This window comes from Triturus cristatus, chromosome 2_1, assembly GCF_964204655.1.
Source record: "Triturus cristatus chromosome 2_1, aTriCri1.1, whole genome shotgun sequence".
Lineage (NCBI taxonomy): Eukaryota > Metazoa > Chordata > Amphibia > Caudata > Salamandridae > Triturus > Triturus cristatus.
In genome coordinates this window covers 666,820,901-666,830,718 of record NC_140581.1, presented here as the reverse complement: position 1 = coordinate 666,830,718, position 9,818 = coordinate 666,820,901, and positions in this window count along the sequence as shown.

The window sequence follows — 9,818 nt, the reverse complement described above, 5'->3', positions numbered from 1 at the left end:
ATCACCGACCTCATTCTAAACCTAAAAATGGACATAACCACTCTCACGGAAACTTGGCTCACAGAATCTTCCTCGCCATACCTAGACCTTCTAGTCCCCCCAAACTACAACATCATAAGACTTGACAGAACTAACAAAAAGGCTGGAGGCATCGCCTGCATACACCGATCCGACATCACTATCATGAAGCTTCACTCCGAACCCCTGGATTCCTGTGAATACCTAGGGATCTCCCTAAAATCCTCAGATAAACACACCAACAAACTACATGTACTCTACCATCCCCCAGGTAAGAACGCGGTTTTCACAGACCAACTTATGGAAATCATTACAATGAACTCGGCCCCTCGTTCCGATGACATATTCCTTGGCGACTTCAATCTTCATTAGGAAAACCCCTAGACAAGCAGGTCAAAGCTATTAAAATCTTCCTAGCAGACCATTCCCTGACCCAAGCCATCTCAAAGCCCACTCACTCCAAAGGTGCTACACTTGACTGGATCATCTCTAAAGAAAAAATGATTGAATCTATCTCGATCACCCCTTGTGATTGGTCAGACCAACACATTATTACCTTCCCAATTCCCTCCATTAGTAAGAAAAATTACTCACAGCAACTCAAACCTAAACACTGGATAAGAGACACAAAAAACCTCAACTGGAACAACCTAGTTCCCCATTGTGAGAACGTTCTCATTCCTCCCAACAAAATGTCAGACGTCAATGACCTCACTGCTCGTTACAACTCCACGATAACCAAAGTCTTTGACCAAGTAGCCCCTTCTAAACTCAAAAGAATTCCGGACAAAGACAAAAACCCATGGTTCACCGGAGCCCTGAACGAAGAGAGACGTAAACTAAGATTAACTGAATGGAAATGGAGACAACATCCCTCCCCCTCCAACTCAAACTACTTAAGAAATCTAGAAACTCCTATAACAAAAACCTTCTACAATCAAAAAAAGACTTCTTCAGATCAGAACTAGACAATGGCAAAAATAGACCGAAGAAACTCTTTAAAATGCTAAAACAACAATCTAACAAATTGGCCAAAACCGCACTCTTGACTTCAAAATCACAGCTTAGTAGTTCAGAATTCTCCTTATTCTTCACAGTAAAAACCAACTCCCTCCAACTCGAGCTAAGGATGGCAGCAGTTAATTCAGCTACCCCAAAGAACACTCAAACTGAAAATCCTAAACAGCTTGATCTACCTTTGCCCAAAAATAATTCTCATTGGTCTACCTTCAAACTCGATCTCAGTGACATCACCAAAATCTTAGCAACTATAAAACCTAATAACCACTTCAATGACCCTGTCCCCTCAAACTGTCTACCACACATCTATTATATCATCTCCCCTCTCTGGACCAAAATCATCAATGCCTCGTTAGCCCAAGGTCACATCCCGGATTGCCTAAAAATTGGTCAAGTCCCCCCTAGCCTATAAAAACCGACAGCAAAGACCTCCGACCCTATTAACTTCCGACCTATAACCAACATTCCCATGCTAGCCAAGGTCCTGGAAAAATGTGTTCAGCAACAACTGAACCAACACATCATGGATTTCAAACTTCTGAACGACTGCCAATCGGGTTTCAGACCTGGGCATAGCATATAGTAGACGATGCCCTCCTCGCTCTTGACCGTAATGAAACCTTCCTACTAGTCCTGCTTGACCTCTCCCCAGCCTTCGACAAGGTCAATCACGACAACATTCTCAGAAGACTGGAAAACAGGATGGGTTTAACCGGCACAGTCCTTCGGTGGTTCAAATCCTTTCTGGAAAACAGAACGCAATCATTCATGGTGAATAAAAATCTTTCTCCCTCTTCACCCAACCTACTAGGAGTACCACAAGGCTCAACCCTATTCCCTGCGCTATTCAACCTTTATGTCGAACCACTAGCCAAACTACTACAACATGCGAATATCTCCTTCCACATGTACGCGGACGACACTCAACTCTACATCAAGACCACCTCCATCGAAGAGATAAAGATAATGAATCAAGCTCTCGAAAAGACCGTCCACTGGATAATGACCAACTTCCTCAAGCTTAACTCGCAAAACATAGAATTTCTCTTAATCTCCCCCCCCCCCCAAAAAAAATCTCGGGAGATAAAGGAATGGACCAAGATGATAACTGCTCTAAATTTCACGCTGATTCTGGTGGACTCCACCAAATCGCTTGGAGTTACATTGGATAAGAACCTTAACATGCAAACACACATCAACTTGTTGGTGCCCCTTTTCAGGTGGCAATCCATTCTCGCTTCAAGCTTTGCAGCTTAAAATACTTCACAGGGCCTATTATACCACCACAGAACTTGTTAAAATGGGTCTATCGGACTCCCTGCTCTGTCCCAGAGGCTGTGGTTCCCTGGGCACCTTCTTGCACCAGTGGTGGGACTGTTCAGTCCTTCAACAGTATTGGAGTAAGGTTTTGGCCACCATGTCCTGAATATGTCATAAACCTATAGAAACCTCTCCTCGACTCAGTATTTTAAATATTTGGGACCCCACTGACCTCTCCCGCACTGAACAAACATGGGTTTCACTGGGCTGTATCATAGCAAAACGCAATATAGCCAGAACATGGAAGGGGAGAGTTGTGCCCCGGCACAGGGACTGGGCGGAGGACATGGACTGGTGCATGTAGGCCGAAAGGGTGGTGTACGAGAGCAGGGGATGCCCAGGCAAATGGACTAAAATATGGGGCCACTGGAACGAAAGCAGAGGTTTTTTTTTGCACCCCCTTTGATGATGACTCCCCATTCAATGTTGATAAAGAGACACTTTAAGGTTTAATGACAATATGTGACCGAAATATTATCAGTGATGTTTCTTTTTATTCTATTGATTATATGTACAAGGTGTTTATTTCACGTGATTTGATCATCTCCACAACTGCTCTTTTTTTTACATTTGTGTTTCCTTTTTGTATTATTTCTTATTATTTCTTTCAATAAAAAAGATTTTTTTTTTAAATGCCCCCTTTCACCTCAGCTATCTCAGAAAATTGAAACCGTTCATCGAGAACCCTGACCTCAAAACTGCAGTTCAGGCTTTAGTCTTCTCGAGGTTGGAGTACGAATGCACCACCCTCTCGGGGCTCCCCAAAATATCAACAGCCCCTTTAAAAGCCTGTCTCAACGCAGCAGCAAGACTCTTAGAGGATCTAGGAAATTTGACCAGATATTGGCTACCCTACGAAGCAAGAATCCACCTAAAGATGGCCTGCATCACTCAAAAAGCTCTACACCACAATACCCCCCAGTACCTTTCCCAGAAACTTACTTTATCTGGAGGAAACAGACACTCTAGGAGCCCCGACAATCTACTCCTGAAACCCCCTCGCTTCAGCAAGAAAAAACTTCTGACAGAGCATTCTCCGGAGCGCCACCAAGAATTTGGAACGCACTACCTCCTTGCATCAGAAACATTTCTTCTACACTACTTTTCAAAAGGGAAGCAAAATCATTCATGATGAGCAAATTCCTCCCTTAAATCCGCACATGCCTCACTTTAGGGGGCCCCACATTCACACCAGCGATCTCACCGACATGCTAGGCACTGAACCAATCTACTACTTCAGACTGGCTTCTACACTCCCCTTAATTACACCCTCGCCTCTATGACTTACTTGTACCAGAATTTGTTCCTACTGCTACAAACAAATCATCCCTATTATTGCTTTTGATACCTGCTGAACTGTGTTAAAAATGTTTGATACTTTTTCTGCTCTGTTCGTGCAAAATGTTTTAAACTTACTCTGATTTGTGTTGTAAAGCGCTCTGATACCCCACTCTGGGTCTTGTTCACGCTATAGAAAACTCTAAAAATAAAATGAATAAATAAATAAAAAATTAAAAATTAAAGTGGTGGGTTCTGCTTGGCTTAGGTGTACAGCCTAGCCAACCAGAAAACCCATTTCTAACATGCCTCATAACTATGACTTATATAGTTTCACCAAAATGTTAGTGGCAGCAAAAGTGACATCACACACCTCATGCTCTTAATGACCTCACAGGTAGTGACACCATATGGCCTTTGACCCAGAATTGTCCAAGGAGTTCATGTCATATGACCATAACCCTGATAACATCACAATAATTGACATCACTGAAGTTCCCTAATACCTGCATGACTAATATAACAACACAACTTGTCTATTTTAGATACCATCTATATTAAGGTTCTGGCATGATCTTTAGAAGTTCTGGAGTGTTATACTAGGCCTGATTTGTCACAAGTAAGTGGAGCAAATACTTCTGAGTCTAGGGTGGTGCGACTGATGCCACCGCACAGGGTGCTGACTTCAGGGGACACTGTGCAAGTTTATTTTGGTTTTTAAAGCACCTGCTGCCACGTTCCTTGCCTCCAGCAATTTCCAGGCAACAAAAAGTGTCAAGATAACTCTGGTGATTAATGCTCTTCCAAAAGAGAGATCATAGTTTTGGCTAGTTGAGGTTTTGACTGATCATGAATAGCACAGTGTATTAATATGCCTGCTGCAAAGGACGCGTACAATGCAGATCACAAAGTATATATATTGTAAATAAGTCAGTGGGTTACTGCTGTTCTAAGAGACATCCTTTTGTTACTTGCAGTTTATAAGTTAAAATCCTAATATAGAACAATGAATCAATATGTGTAATCAAAGAACTGCATGCACACTGCAAAGTAAAGATTAGAGCATAGATTAATGTTGCAAAAAGGGTGTATTTGGGTAGAAATTGATTCTTATTATTTTGAGAACCCCCAGCTAAGGTGTGCCATTTTCAATTCTGAGTTTGCGCTTCTCCAGACCAAGCACTCTTAAACTATACTGCCTACCAGTATGGATGATATGTCACCACTATACATTCCAGTCCTCTGGCTTATGGAACATTTCCTATACACTGATTTACACATGTATGATTGATTGTCTCTGTGTAATATTTGTGTGATGCAAAGGTTCTGACACCCTGCACTGGTCTATGTGGTGCTATATAACTAATTAAAGGCATCTGAAAGAGAGTGGTTATGGAGACTTGAGGGGCACTATTGAAAGGTAGTGGTGAGGGAATCTGTGGTGGAGGTGGTCACCACTTCCACCATGAATGGGGGGAGCCAACAAACATTGTCGCACCGGGCGCCACCAGCAGCAAAGCCAGCCCTAGAAGCAAATGAGCCTGACCTCTTCTAAAAGGGCTGTGGGGCCCTGTCCCCCAGAAAAGTTCGAAAGAATGAGATCAAATAGTGTATTTGGAAGCACAACATTCACCTACATTTGTTAATAAACCATAGGCTATGAAGGGTCATTCCTTTACCATTCAAGTCAATTCACACTAATCCATTCTCTTTTTTTTCCAAACTGTTTTTATTTTTATTTTTATGAAGAGTAACAAGAGGGGTATTGAGAGGTACTCCCAGGAAACGTAACCATGTCAATAGGAGAACAAAACATTGACGTTCCGATTTCAGCGAGCAACCCGATCGGGAAAGGAGACAGTAACATAATCGTAATCATCATAACATAATGGATTAACACGAACTGCACTACTTAATTACAATGAAGGCACTGCGGCATCCTCATCATCATAAGTGAGTCCGTGGTAGTCTATCTATCTTCCCCAGATTTTATGAAATTTGCGTGGGCACCCCCTACTTTTATTAGTTACTCGCTCCACAGCAATAAATAAGTCCATACACTTCCTCAATTCAGCAAGATTGGGTACCTCAGAAGCTTCTCAGTGCTTGGCAAAGCCTCGTTTGCCCACAACCAGTCTCAGATTACACAATAGTAGCTTCATCCGTGATATATCAACATCATTGGGTATTCCAAAAAGGACATATTTTAGATAGTCAGGGATTTGCGCCTCTAGGATTGTGCTTAGTTCTCACAGTACTTGGTGCCAGTAAGGCTGAAAGAATGTACATGACCATAGTGTATGGATGAAGCCTCCCCGATTCCTCCAACAACTCAAACAGTCCGGTGAGGGTGCTCTACCTATTTAATCAAGGTGGGATCTGTTGTCCTAAATCCTGTGCATACTTTTTAGTTGAATAAGGCCCAGCCAGGCTCTGATTGCCAATTCTTGCAGGAACATCAGTGTAGCCTCCCAGTCATTATCTTCAATTGTAACCGCAGTTTTGGGAGGGTATGGGGCATATTATTGTTAATAGTTTTATAAGTGTAAGATACTGCTTTCTGACGTAATTCGACCATTAAAAGCCTGCCCTCTAAGAAAGTGTATTCTGGGAGGTCCAGGGGGATATTTTCGGCTTTCCAGGAATATGGGAGCTGTAAATATTTGTGATACTGGTGGTCGTGGAGTTGGAATTCTCTCTGGAGAGTCTTCTAGTAAGTCGCCCACCTTGGAAATGCCTATTCGATCACAGGATATAAAACCTTTGAGTTTGGTAATCTCCTTCATATGTCTGCCCATCCATAGTGGAGTCTCCCGTGTGACTTTCTGCTTTCATCCCATGGAGGAATGTGCCTAATCCCATGCCCCTAAAGGTTTTTGAGTAGCTGGTAAATTGGCACGTCCTCGCTTACCGCCATAGAGGAGATCTTGTTACAGGAGTGTCTGAAATTGGGAATGGCTATTAAATTGGATGCCTAGCAATAGGCCCGAAGGTCAGGGAGACCTGTACCCCCATTGTAGGGTTTAGGTTGTAGTTTGCAAAAGGGGATTCTTGGATGGCCATCGTTCCACAGTAGTTGCCTAAGTTCTCACTCAATTTGTGTGAAAATATTGTCGGGGAGTCTATAATATGTGTTCTGCATAGCTTAAATGAAGTATTTTCCAGTGGGCCGCATATGACTAAAAATCAATTAACATTTTTTTAACATTTCAGTGAACTCATCGCTCAGAGTGTGTTGTGACATAGATCTCCAAATACTGGAATCCCTCACTAGTTCTTCTAAGTTGTCGGGAAAGATCGGTCGGGTCAAAGTATCTGCCAACAGGAAAGAGTACAGGTTTTCCCAATTTTATCCTGTACTCAGAGTAGGATCGGTAATGTTCAAATGTTTTGTAGGACTGTTGGGATTGAGTTTGGAGGTTGAGAGAGATAAAGCAGGATGTCATCTGCGCACAGGGAAATGTTTTCCTCTGGGATAGGAGAGCCCTCAATTTGAAAACACTTAATTTCAGGGAGAGCATGGATTTGGCATGCTAAAGGCTCCAGGTTCAGGGCAAAAAGAAGTGGGGAAAGGAGGCAGCCCTGTCTGGTTTCTCTTCTGATAGGAGAGTCGGGAGACAGCATATTGTTCACCCTTACAGCAGCCATCAGTTCCATATAGAGTAAGTTTATCCATTCCCCGAAGCGTGATCCAAATCCTAGTTTCTGTAGGATTTAGGTCATGAAAGGCCAATGAATCGCATCAAAGGCCTTCTCTGCGTCAAGTGAAATGAAAAGGTGGGGGTCTTGCCTATTTTGAGCCATTGCCATCCAATTATGGAGTCTACGCAAGTTCCCCCTAGTGGAGCGTTTTGACATGAAACCAAATTGAACACTGTGGACTGATGGAGTGATCACTTTAAAGAGTCTGGTGGCTAAGATGGTAGCTAGGACTTTGGTTTCTGTATTTATGAAGGAAATAGGGCGGTAAGAGCAGCAGGAGGTGGGAGATTTCCCTGGTTATGTATGACTACTATCGCAGCTCTACAGAGATCTGGCAGGAGGATACCATCCTCTCATACCCTGTGGTATGAATGGAGCAAATAAGGGGCTGGCATATCTGCTTGTTTCTTAAAATATTCAGCTGTCACACCATTGAGTCCGGGGGTTTTACCAGGGTTTATTCTAATCATAGCATTTTAGACCTCTTCAAGGTTAATAACTGTGTCCAGAGACCCACAGTAGTCGCCGGGCAGGGTCGGTAATTCAATCTCCATGAGGTAGATGTCAATTTGTACGGTATTTACTAGGGGTCATTCTTCATAAAGGGCTGCATCGTATTTCATAAACTCTTAGTATTTCTCCATCTTTACTATAAAGGATGCCCTCCGCACCCTGTATTTGGGAGATCCACCTGGCTTCAATATCTCAATGGCTCAGCTAGGCCAACAATTTCCCGGCTTTGTTGTCCACTTCATAGAGACAATGTTGTGTGGCAAGCATGTAGTGACGTACCGCATCAGTGGCCAATTCGATATATTCAGCGCACAAGGTGTCCAGCTTTCATTTTAATAGAGGGCTCGGTTGAAAGATGTGTTTGGCCTCTGCTTTTTGAAGGCGTTTTTCTAGCTCTTCTATTTATCGGGCTGCCTCCTTTTTCTTAAAAGCAACGAGGTTTTTGATCCTATCCCACATGACTGCCCTATATGTCTTCCATATTATGACAGCTGAATCGACTGAGTCTTTATTATTGAGAAAATATAATTCTGATTCTGTGTGAATGTCTAGCAACGTGGTGGCATCACTTATTTCCGAAGCATTCAGTCTCCAAGCATTAGTGACTGAATGGGGTTTCTGTCCCAGTGTTATCCAAAACAGAGAATGATCAGAAAGGCCTCTCGCTATATATTCACATCATTAAAATTGCCCCCTAGAATATGTAGAGATAAGTTGCCTTCAAGTTAAATTTCAGTGAGTTTAGTTAATGTGTAAGATTGGAGGCGGGGTGGGTAGGCATTAATTAAGGTGACATTTAATCTCCCCCAAAGACCATGGACTGCGGCATATGTTCCCAGGGAATCCAACCAGGATTTCTGCATATGAAAGGGGCGGTACTTTCAGATCAAAATTGCTACTCCTCGTGGACTGGATGTGACTTCAGCGTGTGCCAGCGAGGAATATGCTCGAGCTGAGTCTCCTGTAATAGAGCTACGTCAGGCTTGAGACGTCTGAGAGAGGTAGCTATCAGCCCTCTTTTGATCGTACTATCCATCTCTTTCACATTCCAAGTGAGGATGAGTGCTGGGGAAGGTCGCGGTCAGTAGTGCTTATTGTATCTAAATGATGTCAGTTGTACCACACTTCCGTCTGGGGCTGTCTCCTTAGCAGTGTCACTGTGTCTTCTTTGCCAAATAACAAAGTTTACAACAACTGAAATAAAAAAAAAAATCACCTATTCGCTCAGAAACCTCCCCGCCCCTTTCCCCCCACATCTGCGCACCTCAGCAACAGGTGAAGGAAACACATTGCAGGCCTGACTTGGGGGATCTGTCGCCTACTCCATTTCAACGGTTCAAAGAATGTTCACATCAGTCAGAAAGAATAAACATGAGGGTTGGAGAGAATAAAAAAGGGAAGAGGAGGAAAAGGCCGAAAGGGGAATAGGGGGAAGAAAAAGCAGGAAAAGAGAAGAGAAAGGAAGAGAAGAGAGGGGAGGAAGGGAGAGCACCCAACGTAGTCAGATAGATGGCTGTGTCCAACATTGATTATGCTCTGTCAGGGGTTGGAGTGGGATGTCTCATTCAGATTACTTAGGTTTCTCCAGTTATTCAGTTTCCACTTCCAGAGTTTGATGTTCTATGCTTAGTGTTTGAATTTGTGATGGCGGGATTGTTACCGTCGAGTCCTGCTCCAGTGCCATGATTTCTTGTACCAAAGTATGAATGCTCTCCATCTCTGATAAGGAGCCCTGTCTATTTAAGTGCAGATGTGAGACTGCACGAGAGGGGCGATTCCGGGGCTGGTCTATTTCCAAGTGTTTATCTCCTTCTGTCTCAGGTGACCAGTGTCTATTTCTCCTCAGTGCTTTTGTTGGGTATGGGGTCTTCCTGCCTCATGGAGCAGTTTTGTGATTCCACCTCATCTGCGGCCATGGAGTGATCTTTGGCCTGGCATCCATTGGTCAAGGTGTCCAACGCCCAGTG